Source organism: Platalea leucorodia (assembly GCF_965183815.1).
Source record: "Platalea leucorodia genome assembly, chromosome: 5".
Taxonomy (NCBI): domain Eukaryota; kingdom Metazoa; phylum Chordata; class Aves; order Pelecaniformes; family Threskiornithidae; genus Platalea; species Platalea leucorodia.
Window position 1 is genome coordinate 81896709 of NC_138827.1, and position 24976 is coordinate 81921684.

The window sequence follows — 24976 nt, forward strand, 5'->3', positions numbered from 1 at the left end:
GGAGTCTGATAAGAAAGTGAGAAGACGACAGTGGTGAGTCAGTTATGCAGAACTGTAAGAGAAAGCAGATATGCTTCACTCTTGAAGGCTTTACAGAATAAACTTAATATTGTTTTGATATTGATTTTACTTTATACTGAATTATAAATTAATCTTTCAAATTTATTTTTTTATGAAGTTTGATATTAAGAATGACTTTTGTATTATTTACTATTGCTTATCTATGTTTCCCTGAAGTTCTGTGAGAGAAGGATGTTGCAGGAGCTGTTTAGGCTTATGTAATAAGTCATTGTAATACCTAAGGAAAAATATGTCTATAATATAATGTTCCAAAAGGCATTTCAGTCGTCTTGTTCAGCCGGTAGCACATTTGAAATAGCAACTTCTTTAAAGGGCTAAATAGTGCTGTTATTTTGGAACATTACTCATTACTCTTATAAATTGTCACAGTTGAGAGAACTGATTGTATTAGGTTAAACAAGCTACACTCCTGGCATTTGAGCTATTTTCTAAATCACACTTGTGTACGCGTTATTTGTGTACACTAGAAAACTATTCAGTCAAAAGTACTGGAGGTGAGATGCTCTGAGGGGATACCTATTGGAGCACTTTCCATTATTTTTAACATAAATGCTGACATAATAACTTTAGATTTAAAACTGGGATGTAACTGTATGCCAATATCAATTAATGGATGTATTTCTTCAGAAATAGGGCCTCACTAATCTGCTTCTTTCTGCTTTTTCACAGGGGTGGAATAGGAGGAAGAAGTCTTAAAATACTGAATTTGTTTCATGTCTGTACTAAGCAGTTGTAGGAATTAATCAGGAGTGGAGTCTTTTTGTTGAAACGCAATGAGTTCTGTAGTACAGATCGAGTTATATCGGATGTACTTGGGAGGATACCATATTACATGTAGAGATATGTAATTTCTATGGAGGGAGAACCTTTTCTGGGGCCAGAAACTAACTTATTTGACAACGTATTTGTCAGTTATCAGATGTCTTAGTGTCTGTAGCTGCAGTTCATCAAATAAGGTTAGGTAATGATTTAGGGTAGACCAGTGATTTTGAAAAATGCATATAACTTTTAAGTAGTTGTGCCCTATGGTCATTAAAGATAAATTTTAAATTCTAGCTGTTCATATAAACTCATGGTGTTCTTTAACAGGCCAGAAGCATGGTTATCAGGAGAGATGCTGTGGAATTACTCTGATGTGACCTTGTAACTGCTGGATTTGAAAAGCATTAAGCATTAGTTGAACTGGTCCGGTACTCTGAAGGCCTCTTAATTATACTGCCAGTGTTATTTTTGTTAAAACTTCTAATGAAGGGGGATGTATTCTGGAGTTCTTGTCTCAGGTGCACACTCATACAGAGAGTTCTCATTGTGCAGGTTGTGTTGTACCTTAAAATGATTGTAATGTTTTTGTTTGGTTTGTTTTTTTAAATTTTTGAACAAGTATCACAACTTTTCATCCACAAAGCAAATAGCTGTTGCTTTTGATTAGTAACTTAAACCTTGGCAAGCATGTAAATTCCTCAGCAGGGCACTGGTTTTGAAGAGCTACTTATGTTCCAGTGAGAAATCTTCTGACCAGATTGTTTTAGAACATGTGATTTTTATTTTTTTTTTTAAACTTTGTTCCTGCTTCTGTACTACATTATCTGCACTGATTTACTCCTTTCCTCCAGGAAACACATTTGCATTAAAGATCCGGTCTTCTGTTTATTTAGTTCCTGCTGCTTATTGCTTCCATGAGGTCCTCTTTGACCTTACAATTAACAGAAAAATAACTGCTATCATGGGAGTTAAATCAAGAAGAAATTAAGTATAATAAGCTGATCAATTCTGATGAATTCTTTCACTAATCAGGCTTCGGTTTTGACATGCAAAGATCTTCAGTAATAAAAATAAATAAAAAGATTAAAAAACTCCATAAGGAGCATGTTTTTCACAGCATCTCTGGTACTTCATGGAAGGCTTTAAGCTTCAACAGTCAGGGATACCACTGGTTCCTATTGTTAAATGTTGGCTTTGTCATCAGAAAAAGTTCAAGTGTATTTGCTGGAAGGTACTCTAACCTGAGCCAATTTTTATTTATCTGGTCTGTTTTGGCTAATTGCCTTTTAGGTAGAATATTTGCATTATACCATAGCATTTCATAGTCCCAGCTGATATATCTCAACTTCTATTTTAATTTGGTTTGCTGGTATAAGGATTCTTGCTGCAATTAGTGCAATACTGAAATAGTAGTAAGTATAAGAGATCACTCAACTTGCTTTTAAGCTTAATCACATACAGCAAATCCAGTGAAATAACAGTGATAGTTTTGAGATCTGCTTTGTTTGTTTCTTTATATTGTATAATATTATTATAATTTCATTGGAAATAAAGATGACTGGCGGGAGGTTAAAACTGGCATATCAAAGAATTGAAAGGGTTGATTGCAATGTTATCAGCTTAATGTGACTTTAAATATCTAGACTTGGTAATTTGGTCTGACGTGAACATAATAGTTTCACATTCGAAGGCAGAGGATGCCCAGAAAGGAAGGAGATGATTTACATCCCTTGAGCTTCCATAAGTGGGAGTTTCAGATTTGATTTTGGCTATAAAATACTCAGATTCTTCAGAAAGAGCTACATGATAAAACAGGATGGGGTACCAAGGCCTGTAACTGGATCCTCTGGCACCTAAGCTTGTATGTACCTTTTCCAGAATGTAGGAAAGGGTCTGCTCTGTCTTGGCAAACAGCCAGCTAGTTTCAGTTTCTACTGTCTTGAGTTTTACAGTGTAGTTTTGCAATGTACTTACATGTTTTTAAAAAAGCCAAAAATCTTCAGGCTAGTATCATAAACAAGTTCCACTGTACATCTTGAGACTGGGCTCTCCTGCTACTAAGTCAGACTAATCTTAAATTCTGGTTGGAAGACCAGACATAACAATACCAAGCCTTATTATTGGTGAATATATGGAATTGTGTTTCATTGTGCTAATGAAATTAAGCTATCCATTCATCCATCCATATTTGTTTGTGGCATATAAGCAAGAGTATGTTTTGCAGGTGAAAGGATCTAACTGTAAATACTACTAGAATTGCTGTTTACTCATTTGACTGGTTCTGTTGATTTACATATGCTTACACATATATGTATACTCACTGACAGTGTTTGATTCAAGCATTTTCCCTTGTTTTCTAGAGCTTAATCTTACAAGTTCTGCATATTTTCAGATAACAGTATTGTATATGTTGTCAGTGTTGGTAGTTTCCAACCGTAGAAATAATCCACCAAACATTAAATTAATTCTGATACATACTTTCCTTAACACAGCTTCTAAAGAAAGCTAAGTGTCTTGAATTCCAAGTACACAAACCAGTATGCTCAATGTACATATTCTTCTTCAGGAATCTGTGGTGACAGCTGTCACTGACCACAGTGTGGAGCTTCACATAGGCTCAAGAGGAGGAGAAAGATTGTTCCTTCTAGTTTCAGTTTGTGTTCTTGTTCATGTCCAGCCCCCTCATGTAAGAAGCATGGAAGGCTGGGACTACTAGCCAGTGTTATCCAGTGGGCTGTTGTGGGTTTGCCCACTATGAGCATGTGGGGACGATTTCCTTTCTTCTTTTTCTTATTTAAAAAAAATTAAAGGAACATGAACAGGAGTGGCCAACCTGAAGAGGCGGTTTCGCCCCTCCAATGAAGAAGGTGAGGACTTGGCAGTGTTAGATTTATGGTTGGACTCAGTGATCTTACGGGTCTTTTCCAACCTAAATGGTTCTATGATTCTCTCTTTTCCTTCACCAGTCACATAGCTGCATCACTTAGCATCAGTTGTGATAAAGTTATGCAGCCATGTAATTGGGGCCAAAAAAGACCAGTAAAAAGATAGAGAAATGATAGCTCGGCCTAGCTGTAAAATTTGTCTTGCAGTTTTCTCAGAAGCTTACGCCATTATGATTCTTTGCTTTTGACAGCCACCTGGTATCCTTATTAGCCACTTTTGACTTCAGAAAGCTAATAGTATAGAATATTTTTAAAGGCTGCTGGATCATACTTAAACTTATGGTCTAAATAAAATGTCTCACATAGTCTGCAATGTTACTGTGACAGATGTATCCCCCATCCAACCCTGTTGTTTTGCATCAGCAAATATGCAGAAAATAGGATTATAAGACTAAAAATGATGGTGAGCTTGAGAAACCATGTGACTGCACACACAGAAATAGTGCACTGGTGTGAAGTGTTCTATGAACAAACATTATTTAGCCATGTTAGTTTTCTTTTTTGTTTAGAAAACAGACTGAGCCAGGCTGTTGGTGAGTAGTTAGAAGGTGTGGCCTAGTAATTCATACTGTGATTAGCAGTGGGGTCCAGTAAGGTTGTGTAGTCAATGGCTGGTCCTTAGATATAGAAGATGGTGAAGGGTTGGTGGACCTTATGAAGATGAGGAGCATGGCAAAGGCATTCAGAATCATGCGGTCTGCTTCCTTTATCTTTACCTACTGTAATCCCTAGGTTGACAGGTGAATTTTGGTATCTCCTAGCCATAAGTCACAGCTTGTTTGGTCCCCTGTGCATACCTGAAGTGACAAATAAAGCCGTAGCCTATTTTTCTGATCCCTATCTGCATGGCTGAGTCAATATTAGACCAACTTTGTCTAATAAACTTAATTTGTGGCTGTCCCAGCACTTTCAACACAAAACCACTTACGTATTATGGTAGCTGCAGTTACGTGATTACATCAGTTTTCCATGCACATTCACTCCCCAGTTCGACTGAAATCATTAAAGAAGTCTTCATGTATGCAGGCTACATTTTAAAACAGAGTAGAAATCCAGGAGTGGAAATACATTTTTGATCCATTAGATAATCTTGATAACTGTTATTAATCTCTCTTAAGTAGATGATAAAATAAATTTATTTCCCCTAGAGAAATGCAGAAAGTTAGCATAAGTTTTAGTCATCTGTCAGCAAGAGACAGAGACAAGATTGTCATGGTGTGATGGGTCTTCTGCAACATAGTTTTTGGACTCCTCCTGGGAGTGGTCTGATGAAAATAGTCACCTGCCTAAGCTGTTTAAGTCTTTAATTTGGCAGAATTTGTATTCATAAGATACTCTTGTACTGTTCAGTGAAATTGGAGTTTTGCATATGTTTTTAGCTTATGCTGTGAAGCATGCTATACTAGCAATACAGATATTTTTGTCTTTTCTGGATTTTCTTTTTTTTTGATCTTGCAGTAATTGGTTGTTCGTTTAAAGGAAGACATTTGTGTTCTAAAAACAAATGACACACACACGGCTGTGTAGCCAAGTGACCCAGAGAAAATGAGTTCCCATGATCTATGTGTATGTGCAAGTGATGGGGACCAGAACTTGTTCTTTGTCCAATAGTTCAGTTGTGCGTGGCCTCAAGGGAACATGTGGCCATGCTCCTTGTACTGTTAACTTTCCATGGGAATGTAAGAATGTGTGTCACAGTGCTGACTAGGAATAGTTGTTGCGGGGGGTGTGTTTTGCTTTTTTAAATTTGTTTTCTTATATCTAAATTCCTGTGGGTTGTGTAGAAATTTGGGCTACATATTGATTGCACTTCTGAGGAAGAGCGTAAGATTGTGTGATACTGCAGTTGTTAACAATTGGATATAAATGTTTTGTGTTGCAGTGACAAAAGCTATGCAGCCGTTTTTAATTTCGGTTCTTTATGTTCTTGAACAAATACTTCTCTTCTAGGATATTTGAAAAACGAAGGGAACTTCTTAGTCATCTGCATAAATAAATAGATATGAAGTTCTCAGATACTTGAGATGTGAAAACATAGGGGGTTGTTTTGATTTTTGTTGTTGTTGTTCTACAGTGGGTGAGACAGGACTAGAATTGGCAGAATCCTTTTTTTGGTATTTGATTTTTGTGAGTTAAAATTTTAGTATTTGAATTTTTTTTTCTTGGCGTGTGTTTGTAACCTCTCATCTAGAATTGAAAAGCTCTGTAATGCCGTATCATAGACCAAGTGCTGTTCAAGTTATTAATGAGCAACTATGGAAGCTTATCGCATGGTCTAGTTTTGAAATTATGATTAGCAATTTGATTATTAGCAATATGATTAGCAAAATTAGCAATTTAATTGCATAGGGTTCCTAGCGCCATCCTGAGGCATTATTTCACCTGTGCAGGATATGTACAGATTAAATGTGAACACTACTCTGCCTTAAGTATGGAAATTAAAAAGCAGAAGAAGACAGAACTCCAATAGAAGATGTGCTAGTTACTTCCTCCGTATATCTTATTATGCACAGCTTTCTCAGAGGCCATACTTTTAAGGGTATGGCCTTGATGAGCAAAGTACCTACTTCCCAAATTTGTACAGTTCCATTTAGCTTTCTATTAATAATGGTCTAGGTAGCAACAGAGGTGGACAGAAAACCTATTTGAAACACCATCAAATTGCATCTAGTGTGTCTATTTTTAACTTAAATAGTTTATTTTATTTAGAATTAATGGAGCTCACTTCCAGTAGTTGCATCAGCACGTGACCTTGTTGTGTTGTATGTAAACAATGTTACAGTTTACATAATTGATGAACTGGGAAGTTATCATATGAAGTGTTGTAAGTATAGTCACTCAGTGTCTACAGGCAAACACTTCAGCAGAAGCCCTTGCTCTCCAAACCCAAGCAGAGGAAATAATAATAGCTAAATCTTTTCAGTAATAAGTAGTTTCCTTCGAGTTTTGTTGTTGGTTGGTAGGATTTTTTGGGGAGTCTTAAATACTTTTCTGTTAAATACATGATTTTTAAGAAATACTGACTCCAGGCACTGAGGTTTTGGTGCCAAAATCAATTTATTTTACCAGGTCACTAACTTGTTATTTTATTATTTGTCAGGCACATGTTCTGAAACTGATTATTAGAATGTAGAGTGCTTTAGGATAAGAGTCAGCAAAATAGGTAAATAATATGCTCAAAACAAATTTGTATAGCTTTGGAAATCAATACTGTTACATAATCACCTGCCTTATCGAATGTTAAAGTCACTGCTATATTGGCGTATTTCTGTGCCAATATATTAATGCTATCTAATAGCAAAATAATCTCCATATACAAACAGTTTAAGAAATACAAGGAGCAATCCTGTAGCAGAAAGAATGGTTTATAGTTACTTGGCAGTTGAAATAATTACCAATCCACTTGAACTTCTGTCTGAGGGAATAAAACTTTCTGTTTTTTAGAATTCTTGCCCTCTGGGGTAAGAAAAATGACAGCAGATGAGTTGGTGTTCTAGTTTGTAATCTGATGCAACTGAACTAAAATACAACTTTTTGCTTATTTTCATTTATTACTAGAAACATTGACAAGGAAGACTGTTGCTGATCATACTTTCAAACTGAAAACTTAAAATGACTTAGGACTTCAGGTGACTAAAATGGTCGTGCATAGTCATATATTATCTGTTAGCTTAGAATTTACTGAAATATCAGGTTTATACCTTGAAGGAACCTTTTGTTTTGGAAAGGGGAAAGTAACTGTTGCAATCCTGGATGACCTCCAAATCTTTGAAAATCAGTTTCTTCACTAAATGAACAGGAATAGCTTTTCTTCCACATGTTTTGGCTTTTAACTCAAGTGCCAGGGATTTGAAATTTGGGAGAGGAGAAGCTAACAAAGCAGATTAAATAGACTGCTAAGTCTAGCTTTGAAATATCGCTATACTAAGTCTTCTATTTTGGATGAAATGATGGATGATTCTTTTATACATGAGAAGGAAAATGTTTTAAAAGGGTGTGATAGTGTTGAGTGCAGTATTAAGACTTTTTCCCAGGCTTTCATTCGCTTTCTCAGAAGTTAATACTGTCCTTCCTTTCAGAGGAAGAGAGAACTGTTTAGAGATTTTTGCCACCTCAATATTGATAAAAAGTCATGGTACAAAGAAAATTCTTTAGCTTTTGTATGAAAATGCACAAGCTTTATGAAGATTTTTTCTAAAATTGTTTCAAAATTAACTGACAAACCCAAAATATGCATCAAGTCTTAGAGTATCTTTACAATAGCATTCTTGTGTTATGCTCTTAAATACCGTTTAATGAATTTATACCCCGATATCTCTGCAGTAGAGTACTGCTTTTAAGATGTGATTTATATTCTAGGGATATTTGTTGCTGGACAATACAATATTTGAGGAAAAGCTAATGAACCAGTCTCCTGTTTTATACAAATGGATTAGATATGCTCTGATTTGCCTGGAAAAAAGTAAGAAACCAAGCAGTTTCAAAATATAGCCTACCTGCAGTGCCACCCCGTGGCTTTTTTTTTTCATGGCTTCTTTTAAACTAACCAGTTTCTGTTTCCTCATCCCCAGCAGGAAGATTACTTGTGAACTTCTAAAATGTCTGTACTCCTGGCTGCAGACCTGGTCTAACCAGAATAGTATAGCGCATTTCTTTGCCTGACTTCTGTGAGGCAGAATTATTTGTCCCGGCTGAAACCTGCTTAGATGGAGAACCAGCAAGAGGATTTCTGAGCAATACCGGTTCATTCACCCACTGCATCAAATCCCTAAGCAATAGCTGGTTTGGACATTGAAAAGGAAAGATCACATTGGAGCTGGAAAGCAACAAAATGTGCCAATTCACAGCCATAACTTGAAGGAGCACGTTAATTGGTCTCATCTGTTCCAGCCATGCTGCGTATGCATGTAGTTTATTTCCAGGTAGTCAGTTTTCTAGGAAGATGGTTTCATTTTAAAATTAGATGGTCTAGGTGGACATAACGTTTCTTATGGAGATAGTTGATACTATTTTGCATGCAAGACATCTGCATTTTTGTTGACTTTAATTGAAGGATGTCAGAGAGACTTTGTTCTTAAAGTAGCATTATGCTTTGAGGGATATGTTGTGCTTTGCCTTGCACCATTTTAAAGAGTCGCTCAGATCTTGGTGGGGTAAGTACCTGCAGGTTTAGGACTGTGGTTTTCACGTGTAGGAAGTAATACAGCGTTGAGGGTATTTCCATGCCAAGCAAGCATATAGGAAGGAACTTTTCAGCACTTCACCTGCCTGGCCTGCCTCAGAGAGCAGAATCTGTTTTCTTCCTCACAGCCAGCTTAGTCTTACTAACATATCTGGATGAAAGGCAGGGTTTCACCTATCTGTATTTTCTTCCTGCCATTCTGGCAGGGAACAGAACCACCTCTCTTGCCCCTTCTGCCTAGGTGGCAGCACCGACATCATCGCTCAATGCAGGAGCCTCAGCAGCCGGTCCCTGGGTTTGCCACCACAGCCCGCCACTTCGCCCCAATGTACCAAAAGCTGACCTGCCACTCTCCAGTCCAAGGAGGGTGTCTGGTTACATTCTTGAGCGTTTAAAATTGGTGCTTTTAATGTTGTAAGAGTTTCTATTGTAATGCTTTGAACGTGCTTTCAGTATTTTCTTGCTACAAAAGTACTTATTTTAATAATCGTGCTGCCTTGGTTTCCTTGCTTTCACAGAGCGCTTGCTGCCTGCCCCAGAGCTACTTGCGCTGTGCGGAGGCAGGACGAGTGACTAAGGGGACAAATCGAGTCTGGGCTAGCAAAGCCTCGGCGTGTGTTGTTCAGACACCACTGAGCTTTGGCGTCTTCATTGAGGGCTTTGTATTTTTCTGTGACAGGAATGTTAAATGTGAGAGCATGGTAAGTATCAAGCTGTAGGTTTAATGTGTATAGGCTTTCTCTGATAAGCAGGTGCTTGTGTTCACATTTGTGTCCTAGTTATAGAAATTATACTTGGTGTTTTCTAGAAGGCAAATATGTCTTTTTCTGAAGTCATGTATCTTGCTTGTAAACTGTAAGTAGAGGTGTGTGAATGTGGGGTCTGAGTTCTTGCAGAATCTTAAGGCCAGCAGCAGAAATACCTGATACTATACTCCATACCTGTAGGTTGCACTGTTTGTTATGTGGAGTTGGAAAGTCTTAAATAGTGAGAATTAAAAATGCAGAGTTTTCTTCTTCTAGTGTTGGCAGAAGGATTTCCATACTTTAACAAGAAGTGTAGCGGTTTTTTTAATTATATTTAATATAAATGCAGTGTGTATCTAAGCAAAATGATGACCAAAAGGCTTACAAAGAAACAGTTGAAAGACTGTACTTTATTTTCATAAAACTGTTTTGAGTGGTTTAATACCAGCAGTTAAATACATCCTTTTGGAAGCCTGGATTTCCAGGTAGGAACAACCAAAGGTAGAAGAAGTGGATGTGAGGGGAAGTAATGGAGAAGTTTTTGATTACTCGTCTTTATTTAGGAAGCTTGTTTGCTCTTTCTACCACACATCAGGCTTCTGCAGTATTGGGGATGTGTAAACTAAAGTGTCTGTGATTTAAGGTAGTTATTGCAGAATCTCTTCAGGCTGCTATAAGTTGCAATGGAACGAACAACTTCACTGTATTTAGATCTAGGGTTTTGTTCAGTGGATGTTTTTCAAATGACTCAGATGTAAGTCAGGGACAATTCTGATTAAAAGGGAAACTAAAATGTTGAAATGTACATGTGCATGTACATTCTTGTGTATCACAGGTCCTGGCTTGAGTCCTTCCTGTAGTAGAATTTTGGCTACCAAAACGTCTCACTTCATTCCATAGATCACAAAAAGACTGCAATTTTATTTTAAGAAAATACATTTAAAAAATTGTATACCATATAATTCAAGTTCTGGTAAGACTTCAGCATTGTGAATAAAAGCCTGTTAGTGTCTGTGATGGCACTTTATGTCATCGGGAAAGAGAATCGTGCTTGCTGTTGTGAAAGTGAAATTCATGACTGTGCTGTATGCCCTTCCATATCTTTCTAGTAGGTACTTTTGTCTATATCTTTCTTTAAAATAAAATATAAAAAATTTTTGTAGATGAGCTAATGTGACACTTTCTCTCTTTAGGAGCCTTTATGAGAAGGTGCTTTTTTGGTTTTTACAAACAGTCCACAAGGGGAGGGGAAAACAAAACAAATCAGAAACCCAAACAAAAAACCCCAGTGTTGATACATGCTGTTCCTTGTGTTCTGTGATATGCTGTGTCTATCTAGGACTGATTGATAGGAAAAAAAATGCCAGAAATAGCCACCTACCCTAACTGTTTGCCTTTCTGTTGAAGGCTTGCAAAGGTTACAGGGCTAAAGTAAAACACTGAATCAAAAAACTTGGTGTATCGTATGCCTAAGTTTAAAAATAGATGATATCAGGTAAGCAGACCAAATGTTCTGTGGCTGGTATATCACTCTACAATAATGTAATGGTTTTTTAGCAGCACATCAAGGCAAGACACCTAGAAACATTTGTGAACTTACTATGGCATAAGAGGCCTCTTACTGCATGAGTAAATATTTCCCTTTTTCTCTCTCTGTCTCTTTTTCTTTTTTTTTTTTTTTTTTTTGTTGGTCCAGGAGGACTCAGCTTCATTAAACTGTACTGTTGGCATTTCTTCTTTCCTCCTGCTTTCATTCATTTTGTTCTTTGTAAACTTTTTCATTTGATAGGATTTCAGTATTTGTACTCCACACGAATGGAAGTGTTTGAATATATCACTTCTTTTTTTAATCTTTTCTGAGTAGGTAGAAAATCAAGCTGAAAGTCGTGCTCTGTGGAGAGCTTATAAGAACTTGGGATGTTTTAATATACAGAATTTTGTTAAGCATCTGTTTTGTACTGTTGCACAGAGGAGACAGGCTGCACAGACGGTATGGCATGTGTGATGAGCTGTACACCCATGCAATATAGGGTGTTGTACCTAGTTTCTAGAATATCTGGTTTATCTAGTAGCAATTTCAAGGAGCCTATGAGCTACTGTTGAGGTAGTGCAAGGAGGGTTTCTACATTCAAGTGGGTGTTCCAGCAAAATATTAGAATGGTGGAAGATGAAATATGAGTTCTGTCAATTTTTGCCAAGGTAAAATACATTTCCCCCCCCCCAATGATAGCTCATGGCAGGAGTATTTTTCTAGGATTATATTGTAGATTTTGTAAAAATAAAATAAAAAAAGTAGATTCACCAATACTATAACATGTATAATAGACATTGAGTATGACTGGAGCACTTGCACTTCTTATGAATATTACTCTAGAATTATGGTTTGAAACAGACAAAACCAATCTTGAGCCTTTTTTTTTTTTTTTTTTTTTTTTTTTTTTAAATTTTAAATCATAATGGCGCAAATAGCACTTTCAGGGTGCTAGCCTGTTACATTTGATCTTCTTGGAGATATTTTAAACTGTTTTGTTAATGGTACCATACTGTCTCTGCTATATCTAGAATGAAGTCTGTATTTTGGAAGGCATATTTTTTTATCTTCTTTTCAACTTTGTTGATCTGAGCTTTCTTCTTTTGAATGCGAGAGAGAATCCCCAAGCATGACTAGCCGCCCCTTCCAGAAGTTGGCATGGTACACTCCCAGTTTAGTTGTCCGTGATACTGATTCCAAAGATATGTGCTTATCTGAAGTAAGGAGTTTGTGTGTGTGCATATTAAGTAAGAAAGAACGCTGTATTTTTCTTCCTCATTCCTGTCTTATGGGTAGCAGGGAACCTGAGACATGTTCCTTCCCACGTACCGTCTTTGCAACTGTGGGCTTTTACTCCCCAGACGGCTTCTTACCCCCTTGGGACAAAGGCCCTCCTATAAATCAGTTTCAGCTTCTGTAAAACAAACTCTGATCTCAATTATTTCATGCCATCATTAAAAAGGGGAGGGCTTTTCATTACAGATTTTAGTATCGATCCCAGTGTGATTAACTGTATAATTTTTCCATTGTCTCGTGTTTACTTCGCTTTGAGGAAGTACCTGAAACTTGCATGACAAAGTTTATAACTATAGTATAATGTATGCTTTTGTTCTTTTTTCTTTTTTTTTTTTTTTTTTCCTAATTTATCATCTGATAAGCATAGGAACTCAAAAGACTAAGACAACACCACGAGATATGCAGTTCTAAAGAACGGAGTGAGTGAGTGCTGGATGAAGTAAACACAAGATGTCCTTGCTTCACAAACTGTTTAGTAATGAAACATTGCAATTATTTTTAACTTTTTGTTTTGGGAGGAGAAGAGTGAGTGTCACTAAACTTGACCAGAGGTACAGGTTCTTAAAAACGGCGTTATACTGTGTGTAAACATTCAGAACAAGAAGCTTGTTCAACTTCTTGCTAAAGCTACATCTAAATTCCTTAGAGCAACAGTGCCATGAAAAGATCCGTCAAAGTACAGACTATTCTGTCAAGGAATAGATATGATTATGAAAACTTGTATGTGAACCTGGATCTGAAGGTTTCTGAATTAAAGCATGGTGTTTTCCAGAAGAAAATCACTGTGGGAGCTTTATTTTGTGTCATTTTTTCATTAACTTTCTAGGCCTCTGAGAGTGATTTAAGGAAGCACAGTAACTGTTTGGAACTCTAATTCTCAGATCTCCAAAAACATTGTGGGTTTTTTCAGTTGTTTGTTTTTGAGTACATTTGATTGTTGAATCCCATAGTGACATTTAGTGTTCCAGAAATTCTGTTGTGCGTGGCTCCTGCTTCCGCTGGTTGAGGAAGATAATACTGTTTCAGTTCTCCTTAATGTTGTCTAAATAAATTGTGAAGAAATGGGAGGGCTCCAGAATCTTACAGGATAGTCATAATAATAATGTGTTTGTTAAATAATAAGGTGTTTGTTAGAAAATCCAAATTCTCTTTCCTTGAAGTTCCCTGTCATAAGTGAGTTTGGGGGCTTAAAAGATATTTTTAGCATTGCAACTTTTAAATAGTTGGATACTGTCTCTCTTTAAATATGTAACTTCAGTCACAAGTCAAGTTTTCCACATTATGTTCCTTTCAAGATGGCTTGGCAGTAGCTATCCTCTTTTGAACCTCCAGCACTTCAAAAAGCGGTACGGTGTTTCCATTAGTCTTTCCCTGGTAACTCAGTATGTTACTGCTTGTACAAGAGCGCTGCACTTTCTCAGTGTAAATTTTTGGTGATGGCAGTTAAAAAACCACAAAACCCAACAACACCATTCAATAATATTTTGGGACCTGGTTCTGCCAAGCTACCAGTTTTCTTGTGCCACAGCACCAGTGCAGGTATCAGTTATCTGGGGATACGCCTGTACCACCCAGTGGAGGCATGACTGGAGCGTGGGTATGGCTATTCACTGCAGCTTTAATCTTGTAGCACAAGTAACACAGTAATGAAGGTGCAGTGTCATCAGTAACTAGTGTGTGGATTACTAAACCCCAGAGGGCTTTTAGCTGTGAATACCACATCCTTCACTGCTATTTTAATCATATTGTTTCACTTACAGCTAGCGTTATGCCTGTTTGTGTTACAGCAGCAGCTTCATTTGTGGAAACAACCCGAGTACAAGATTTGTGGTATTTTTTTTTATTTTTTTTTTTTCTCTTTCTAGATCCCTGATTTAGTGATATCTTGGTGTGCTGCTAAGCATATGTCATATTTCAAGCTTTTGTGGAGGATTATAAACTGGGATTTAAAAATTAATCAATGATCTTATGGTAACATTGTAGCAATAGACCAAGAGTTGTTGATCCTAGCTTTTCTGTAGAGCATTTGGTGTAATGTGTATTTGAAGAATTCTGTAAGTATAAGTTGGTATCTCTAAAATAAAAGCAAGCTGAAACTTCCCAGAGGCAGCTGAATGAGGCCTGTTCATGGCTTTCCTGCCTACACACTCTGCTAAATAAAATAATACAGTTGTTTCACAGAGGGAGGGTTATAAAGGTAGCTTTACTGTGACATTAAATCTGTCTTGAGAGCTTTCCCAGAAATACGAATATAGTAATTATATGATTAAACAATAAGGAAACTTTTTGGGTTGTGCACTTCCTCGGGCTATTACCCTAACCACTACTTAACCAACAGGAAATTCCAGACCTGAAAGTTTCATTATTGCTATACTAAACTGTGAAAATATAAGTGTGTTAATGAGGATTTCATTATAGCCATCTGTAGCTTGTTTTTAAATTGTGTCAAAGCAGGAAAAACATAATATACCATCTGTTACCTAGCCATATCAAGTTGACACGAAAAATATTAGGAAACCCCCCCCCCCCCAATTTACAACCCCAGTTGTCTGTTATATTTTACTTGTGGCAGCCACGAGTGTCATGGCAGTACCGCCACTGTAGTAATGTGTCATTTACTCCTTAAATGATATGTTTAGTTTATAATTTCTATCTTTTAACTTCAATATTTGGGGAGGAAGAGGTGCTGACTTTCCGAAATGGTAATTTCTGGGCAATTAATGACCCCGCAGTTTCAGTGTCATATTCTTTCAAACATGTCTGAACCACCAAAACTCAGAAGCTGAGGATTGTCTTACAATATACAGTTCTTTTTGGTTTTAAGTAAATAAAAACTTCTGGACAACATCTATTAGTATTCTCTCTTTCTCTGACTACTGAGCATGAAATGAAGCATTTTACTGTCATCATTCGCTGGGGTTTTTGCTGCTCCTTTTACCTTAACCCTTGTGTTCCTCTATAGAGCTTAATCCATACAAACTTTCCCAAGTCCCTTGATTTGTGGTTCTCTTTGACCTTAAAAAGTAGGGAAGTTGAAATGTATTACCATGCACTTACCAAGAAATATTATGGATTCTTAATTGTCAGATGTTTGTAGGTATGATGCAGGTAGAGCCTTAGGTGAGAAGGTGGTGGTCCCATGGAAAAAGTTACAAAAATTGCTCTCGGGAAGAGAGTTGGCACAGAAGAAAATACTAAAGCAGCTGTGGGATAGTGAGGCAGATCCTTAGCAGCTGAAATGAAATATGACTCAGTAAGGTCATAAAATGTGCTAATGTTTGCATATTACCTTTAGTGCTGAGTAGAGAGAGGAGTGATCTATGATGTGAAAATGAGGATAAAAGGTTGTAACTGAGATAGAAAGGTGGAAGGGTTGTGCAGCAGTTTAGGGGAAGTCACACTGTGGGCAGGCAGCCCGAAATACGGGCTTGTCCTTTTGTCCCCAAAAGTTTTCTGAGTAGGCACTCTCTTTTTGTCCTGAATTTGCACAGCAACTAGCACAGCTTTGGTGAGGGCTCTTAATTACTACCTTAGTATTCTGTACTATAGAATTATAAATTTGGTTGCTGAACTTATGAACAAAATGTGTTTCTCTGCAGACTAATGCAATCAGCACAGTTAGAATAAAATGAGGAACTCTTCAATGTAGCAGTATATCTACAATGTAAATGTCTTAATGCTGTAAAAATATAAAAAGAATCTAAGTGGCGTGCTGACCAAATGGATGAGGAAAAGCCAGCTGATGTGGTCTTTCTGGTCGTTCAAAAGGCTTCTGCTTCTAACCTAAAGCCTTTTAGGACAACTAAACAAACATGGTATAAGACAGTAGACCTTGCATAGCTAAATAATTTGCCCCAAAATAAGAACAGATGTGTGGGAAATTGTCTAATATGAAGGTGAAGGGAGGCCACCTTGGAATTCCTCAGGGATCTGTGCTGGAACTCTTAGTTCAACATGTTAATAATCTAGAAAAGTGGCTGAATAGTGAGGTGGCATTTTGGTGACAGTAAAAAGTTATTATTCGTGGTAATTAGAGGAGATGTGACTCTGAAGACTTGCAGAAGGATTTTATAAAAATAAATGGATAATAAAATGAGATTAAATTTACTTTAGATAAATTTAGTATGAATCAGTTTGTTGTGTACTAGTAAAGGAATAGAGGAGAAGAAAAGAGAAAACATGATTATGTCACTGTATAAATCTAGAATGACAATACAGTGCACAGTTCTGATTTCTGTTATCTCCAAAAGGATATAGTAGAACTGGAGAAGGTTCAGAGAGGATCAACAGGGATGGTCAAAGGTGGGGTATGGCTTTCATACAAGGGATATAATGATGTGGTCTCTCGGCCCTCCTGTTCTTAGGTTTACCATTTGTACATGTGCCAATTTCTTGTGTTCTAACTGTTCCAAGTAAGTGAAAAGAAAACATGCAACAGAATTGTCTAATAATGCTGTATGTAATCCTTAAACCAAATGTTAAATAATGGAAAAATAATTAAGTCCCCCTAAATGCTGAGTGATTATATTATCTATAATCAACTTTCCTTGTTGATGTGTGACTTGCATAAGAAAAAACAAGTTCTTGGTCTGCTTCCAAGCCATTTGGAAGCCTCTTGTCTATGCTCTCTTCTCCAGTTCTTTTTGATAGAACAAAACTATTTGCCTTTCCCTGGAGACTTGACTGTGTTGATCCATCACAGATGAGATGTCATCTCAGTAGGTACAAAGCAACTGAAGAAATAGAGTATTTAATAAAGCAGGAATTTAATCTGGAAGAATGCCTATTCTTAGCCTAGTAATCCAGGTTTCCTGCTATTCTTGCTGCTTTCAGACTTAGTTTCTCATGGATATTATTTTAAAAAAATAATCATTACTATTTTAGGGTTAGATGAAATATCAGATAGTTTTAAAAAACAGTCTTTTGCTTATAACAATAGAGACAATAGGTTCAAAGAGCTCCCAGCTTCACAGATATGTCCCTATTGGGGATTTTTAAAAAAACAGATAATAATTCTGACCAGCTTTTCCATATGCAGATAACTGATACACATCCGTTGAGTTCTAACAGCCTGTTGGGCTTTTGGAGTTGCTGGGGGTTTTTGCTTGTTTTGTTTTGTTTTTTTTTCCCAATGCAGAAATACTCAGTGCTCTGGGTAATCACAGATGAGTGAATCTGAAGGTATTAAAGATCTAAAAATGAATATTGGGAAGCTTTTGTTTTACTGCCCTCACTAGTATATGCAAGTCTTCATATCCTTTTGATCTTGGAAACAATTCTGTGGATTAAAGAACATGAAACATCTATACTAAAAATGTGACCTATAGAGGGACCTCCTTAGAAGCTGTTTTGTATTTAGCACTGTAGTGTCATTGTACTTAGCAAAATTAGATTGTTTACTTCTTTTAAAGCATACAGACAAGAGATAAATAAATGCCACTTTTATGATCCATTCACATGCATTCCCTCTTGCTGCTGATACTAGTCAGTTGATGTTTCTTTTTTAGATAATGTTTGCTAATACAGCAATGCCAAGATGAGTAGTTTAAGTAGATGCTTTATGGAAAAAGGAGAAGCATTTTAAAATTCCAGTCCTAAAGAAATTCTAACAAAACATTTTAATTCCATTCCTCTAGATTTTTTTTCTTTTCCTAATACCTTGTCTAAGCTCCCCTCCCACCCCGTCTTTTAAAATTCTCAACATTTTACCTTTCACAAGTGTTCTAGGAACTTAAAAAACCAAAAATACTAGTAGCCTATGCTGAGTGATGTCAGTGGGGGGAAAAAGTAAAAGTAACCTCCGTGAGATGCAGGGGAAATAGCCAGGTACATACTTGTAGAAATGGAAAACGTTTCCTTTCTTCCCTTTCAGGTTATCTGAACTGTTAGGCACTTGCTTATCGTGGTCGATAGTATTAAATTCCATTGGTGACTCCCTGAATGAAAACCACATGGTTTTTCAACCGTGATAAATTTTCTGCTTAATATGTGAAAGCCATAAGAAGGGAATTGCTAAGTAGATAAACAGTATGTAAAATTTAGTACCGCAAGATACCGATAGGACCAAAAAAAAAAAAAAAAAAAATATCAGATATTTTATTATTGTGAATATTAATTGAATACTGCTAGCTACAGCCCTCAGACCCAGATAGTAATTAATGCCTCCAAGTGGAATTCCCAAATGTTTTGTTCTGTGTAGGACATACTAGCCATAGGGAATGTGCTGGTATTTTAGACAACATTGATACGCTGTCTGCACTGAAACTTTTACTACTGGCAGTCTAGTCGTGCAAGTCTGGTTGCATCTGCATTGTTGCTGTCCCCAGCTTTTCAAGCAACTAAAATTGCTTCAGGGATTTCTATTCTTTGTAGTGTTAGCTCTTGAAGTTTGGTTGCAGAGTGCAGTTGAGTTGGAACGCAACCAATGATTGATCCGACTGTTTCATTCAAGCTGACACACATTAGGTAAAACCGACTTAGATTTCTGTTTTGTCTGACATAATGGGGGATGAATGCTGGTGATAGGACCTCTCAGGTAAGAGAGGCTTGATAAGGAGTTGTCAGTAGTGTTGTTCACTCAGCACGCATGCACTCACACAGATGTTATCCTCTCAGTGAAGTGGTACACAAGCCACTTCAAAACACTCTGTGGCCTGATACAGATCTAGAAGCAACATTTACCAATGATAGGAACCTGCAGGTTGTTGCCGTTGATGACAGCGCTTGCCCAAAAGAGTTCGCTGACTGCATTCCTTCCCGTTCCCTGGGCAGACTTAACTGTAAGCAGTCCTCACATGGCTGTATGTACTAGGTTTGACTTTGGGAAGAGGTAACTGTGTCGAGAATTGCTTTTAAGCAACTTTTGTTTTTAATGGACAATGAGGTCATGCTTCTGTAAATTATCCTACTTCAAACACTGCAGAGTTGTTTTTTGTTTTCCTGATAGCATAAATATTGTACTTTTGTTTGCAAAATGGATTCATCAAGATCTTAAGCTTCAATAATTTTGTAGGTAGTACTGATGATCAAATTAACTGGATGTAAATGCATATTTGCTTCTGCTGCCTAAGTATTCCACTGATCACTAAAATTTGCTCACCTGAACTGTTCAGTTGGGTATCTTACAGAGAAATAGGGAACGCTAAAAAGCATGGACGGAAGGAAGGGTCCCGATTCTAAAACTTCCCGTTAAATTTGTCTTGCAAAAATAAAAGGGGCACGGAAAACAGGATTGGGGTTTTTTTATGGTGTAAAGCCACAGAAGACATAACAAAGCTACTTAATACTCTCTTTTGAATTGGCTGAAGTAGATATGTCAGGATTAATGGCTGTACAAATCTCTAGATGTACTCCGTCGGCTGTTTGGTCAGGTGGTAGGATTATAAATAGGTAGGCTTACTGATGTCACCAGCAGCAGAAGGGAACAACAGTGAGCTTGCCATGCACATGCACACTCCGTCCCTTCTACCTACATATGCTATTGGAAGAAATTCACTTGATTTTAATGGAGAAGAAAAACCTGTGTTATATTGGAGGTAGGCAGAAAAGTAGTTTAATCAATCTTAGCTATTCTTCTTCCCTCTCCTTGTTTAGATGATCAGCAGAATGGCTTCAAAGTAATACTTTTGTTATCTTGCTGGGCAGTGTCATACTAACATTAATTATGTTTTCTATACATGGATGAAACTTTGACCCACAGAACTGTTCTGGTTGGTGTAAATGGGAATTCTGGAAGTGTTGATGTAAAGTGACACATATTTTGCAAGACTAAGGATGCAAATGTTGGTATTTACACAGCATTTCCTTGCTTGTTTTGTTGAACTTGTCCTAACACCTGCTGTGAGGAAAAATATTTACCAATTATTATATATCTGCCACAGCATTTAAGTCATTGCTCTTTGAGGGAAGGCAGAATTTGGGTGTAGGGCAGTACATAAATTGCAAGAACTCAAACATAGGCCTGTGAAAAGAAAGAATTAACATCTGTTGTCCTCTTTTCAGAGAAAGTATGTAATTCTTCCAGTACAAGGTACAAAAGCTTTTTTTTATCCTGTGTGTGGCTCAAAGATGAGGGTGTATAAAGATCTGTAAATATCTCCATGTGGATGGACTGCTGAAATCTCAGTGGTGCATTTCTGGGTATAGAAGCTGTTCCATATTTTACTTTAACTTGATGATTGGGGCCTAGAAGTTCAAATGAGGTTATTGAGATTATTTTGAATGAGGAATGTTGTTATTTCATGCAGACTGTAAGACTTTTCTGACTTTGATTGTCTTTCATCTGATTTTGATCTAAAATTTTGTTTGGCAGAAAAACACTTGTTGTTTGTAGTAACTTGTAAATGTCAATGCCTTTAGTGTTTAATATAGTAGAGTCCTTGCTGTGTATTCTGTGTATTCCTTGCGTATTATATATCACTTTCATTTATCATGGAAAGCATTAAAACAATTTTGTAATACATAAATAACTAATTAACTGCACAATGCCAAGATGCACTTTGCTTACAGCAACAAAGAAAAAATTTAAGAAATCTTATTCAGTTGAATTTCTTGTAAAAGTCAGTATGCTTCTGGCACTGAATCATATGTTAATATGTTAAAAACTCAGCAGCGAAAAATACTGGGTGTAAACTTCTGAAAGTTGAAAAGGATGAGGGGGTGAATACAGGAGTGAAGCATAGTAGTAACAGCAAATTACTCATCGGCATAGTTGTACAGGAAAGTTTCTCTACATTCCCCAGAGCAGACTGCTGCTGTTGATCATAATCGTTACAAAGGTTAGTAAGAAGTATGCTTCCCCCTTTCCTAAAGAATTTTTTCCTACTTTGTAGTTAATGCTGAAGTCCTGTACCCTTTTTCAGAAAGAGCAGAGGCCTTCTAATGGAAGTAATGGGTCATCCAAAATACCTTTGGTGTTACCACTGTCATGCAGGGAGCCAGCTCTCTTTGAAGAAATATCTTCTTCCTTCCTTGCCTGTGGCAAGAATTGAGTAAGAAATGGACCTAGGGGATTTTGAGCGTGCAGAAGAAAGCGGAGAAGGGGGCTAATGACAGCTCCTATATGTAGATGGGGATGAGTTTGGGTAGGAAATCACAGCGTTCATGTGGGGCCCTGAATTGCCAACCAGTGAGGGAGTTTTAGTTAAAGTAGGACAAAGGGGAGGGAGCCTCCGCTGTCAGCGGCAGCAAAGGAGGCTATGAAAACTGCTGGTCGGGCTTCTGCTATGAAGACAGCTGGGATAGGACTTCTGGCTGTGCTTCGTACCACCCATCTCCCCTCACACAGTGCGTAAGAGATTAGGCTTGGGCTCCAGCAGCAGCACTGACATTTGAGGAGGTAGTAAATGCAACCCTGTTCCTGAAGGTAAGAGGGTTTCCTACTTTGCTTTCTGAGGAGGATGCAGGGAGTGGAGTGAGTGAGGAGGAAGAAGCTGTGAAAGAATCTGGTGGCAGGTAGGTACTCAAAGCATTTCTTCTTAGTTTTGCAATGAGTGTTAGCCCGAGATGCTCAGTGCTTCTGTTTGGGGAACTAAAGCTGCGTTGTTCATACTTCAGGAGAAACTTCTTTATTACATCCTAGCTTTCAGGATATTAACTGCCGAGATGCTTCTCTTGCAATCTAGTAAAGAAAATGCTTGTTTTAATACAATTTCTTAGCCTGAACTTAACTTTTTTCTCTTTCATTTTCTTCACTGTAATGAACTAGGATGCCTTGTTTGCTGACATGGTTGTCTGTGTAGGAACTCTCTGTCCATTCTTCATGTGTCACATAGCATCTGTGTATACAGATATGTTTTTTAAGCTTCTTGCTCAGGATAGGAAACGTTACCTGCTTCCCATTCTCTTCCAATGCTTAATATCATGTCGGTTCTCCAATTTAGTAAACCCTCCTATTTCTTGGTTATGCAAATGTACAAAACATTTTGAAGTTTTACCAAACTTAGGTAACCAAAGGACATAACTGCTAAGAGAAGGCTGCTGGTGGCTGAAGAGCTTTCTACAAGGAAAAAAGCTTGTTCTGTTCCAAACACCTGCATAAAAACCAGGAATCAGCTGCAGTGCTTTCCAAAGTCGCATCACTGTGCTTGGCTCAATTCTTCTTCTTGTATCTGAACCTTCAGCTGGGAAATGGGACTGTTGCAGTTGAACCCAACTTTTTATAGCCACTAAAAGGACGAGGGAGTAAAGTTTGTCTTCCCTGGTGTTACTGCAGAGCTTCCTAGCTGCTGTCCTGCGTTATTTTGTTACCCACTCACACCTACGCCCACATACCTGTATTTGAGGCATGTGTGTATGTGAGGAAAAAGGGAAGGATTCGTATTAGCCTCTTTCCTGGCTGCTGTGTGGCTCTGCTTTTCTCTTCCGTACCTTTCCCAGCCTCTAAATCCATCCAGTGCCTGCCTCCAGTGTTACTTCTAAAACACGATTTTGAACAGGAGAGAAAAGCAGCAGCAGCAAAGCTCAGATAAATTGACAATTCGTACCTCTATTGATGTTCAGAATAGCAGCTGAAAAAGCCATGAGCAGAGCTAGGTGTTTCATCTGCAGGCTTTGAAAAGACAGTGGTGGTGTACCTGCTTTCATGACTAGGAGATAACGGCCAGAAGGGCAGATTCAGGTTTTGCTCTATTTGAGAGCCCTTAATTGAACTTTTCTTACTGGGCATGGGAGAAAAACATCTGTGTGAGCATCCTTTTATAGCAGTTCTTGGAAAAGATTTGGGGGTTTGTTTCTAGTGGAGGTAACATACGTTTGCTTGAGTTTTAAGCGTTTGTTAGATTTATTAGTGTATCAAAGGTTAAGCTCCCCCTTTCAGTTCAAGCTGCTCTTTGTTTTCTTTTCCTGTTTATTCAGCCAGTTATATATTACTCAATTACTGTTACAGATTTACTGCTTTCTCTTCTCTGCTCTCCTTCCTTTCTGTCAGGCTGTTTTCACAACTGTAAATATAATAAAGGCTAAGTGAGTCATATGAAGTTGTAATAGTTTTGAATGTCATTCAAATCTTTTGTACTTTCTTTTGGTAGTAAATCTGGGTTATTTTTTGCATTTGATACTTTGTGAAAAGGTTGCAAATAGATATAAGTATCTGCTTACTGCAGAGGTATATTGCACATGGACATGCCAAGTTTGTATTTGTATTTTGTGTTAGTTCTATTTACTTCAGAAGTCTTAAGTTATTAATCTCCTTCGAAGTAGTGTCGTTGGAACTAGTTTTCCACTCCAGCTCTTCTTTTTCGTTTGTTTTTTCTTTTTTTTTATTTACTTTTTTTTTTTTTTTAGGAGAAAAATACTTCTTCTGGCACAACAGAATGTGCTGTGAAGGAACTTTTGTATCAGAACAAATTTCTAATTCCTCAGTAATAATAATAATAATAATAATAATAATAAACTTTATGCTAATTTATAGCATAAAATATTTTTTTATCTTCTGTTGCATGCTAGGATTCTGAGCTCTTGGCTGTCTTCCTAACAGCGAGGCAATTCTTATGCCTAGAGGGGAGCTGACTATGTTTTGTTGCATGGTGTAAGACAACACTAAGTCAGTGGCTATCTGTGCTCAGGAGTTGTGTAGTCTGTCATCTGTTTTAAGTGAGCTTGAGAATGTCATCATAATAATAGTTATAATTTGGCTTGCACAGCAATGAATGAATCATTTTTCTAGAAAAGTTTTAATTTGTACTTCACTTAATTACGGTACCTAAGCTTATACTGGAGTTGGTGCCCCTTTAATGCTAAGAGGGGCACAATTAAAAACATGCCCGTACCATAGAGATTTGTGTTTACCTTGCCTCTGAATCTCCCCTTTTTCCTTGTAATAAGAGAAAACATTGCATGAATTATGGCTCGAATACAGTCTCTTCTGTTTTCAAGACTGCCACTGCCATGGGGACAGACAATCAGACGGGCAAGTGTCTGTTCCAAATGGTCTGGAGGGAACTGGAGGATTCATTTGCTGCTTTCTTGCTTTTAGTGTGAACCAAACGTCCGAAGATTCCATTAAGCTTTCACCTTACTGTCATGGTTACCGTCCCAGTCCTGTGATTTATTTCTCTCTAGGATAAGACTTTTTTAAAAAAATTCTTTTCTTCAGAGCTATGAGGCTAGTTAGGGGGGGGATTCCACACATCCCATTGACTAGGAAAAACTTTTCTCTAGCAAGAGCTTTGAAAATGTGTCTTGATTCCAGGGATGCCTCGTTTTCTTGTTGCAATTTATTTATGGAAAGAGAGTGGAAACATAGGTATTTTACATTTTTTGCTTCCGTTGTAGCAGTCATCTCAATATAGGAATAAGTAAGAGAACATCTGCAGGTAATTTGTTGTTTGCTGGAACCTCACTGAGTAAACTCATAGCGATAATTTTCAAAGATGAGTTTATTAATAATCTTATCACCTCTAGCATTACTACTGGCATATCAGTTGGTGTATCA

At 37.4% G+C, this 24976-nt stretch overlaps 1 protein-coding gene across 3 annotated transcripts in view; it reads left to right on the top strand.

Moving 5' to 3' along the window:
• Nucleotides 1–24976, top strand: part of COBLL1 (cordon-bleu WH2 repeat protein like 1) — an 85663-nt gene that overhangs the window by 14192 nt on the left and 46495 nt on the right. Inside the window, exon 1 of one of the 3 annotated variants that reach the window (XM_082313616.1) lies at nucleotides 21986–21996. The exons of the other annotated variants lie outside the window; for them this stretch is intronic. The gene's annotated coding sequence lies outside the window, so the exon portion shown is untranslated. Of the gene's footprint in view, nucleotides 1–21985; nucleotides 21997–24976 lie in introns of those variants that run through there. 3 annotated transcript variants of the gene reach the window in all.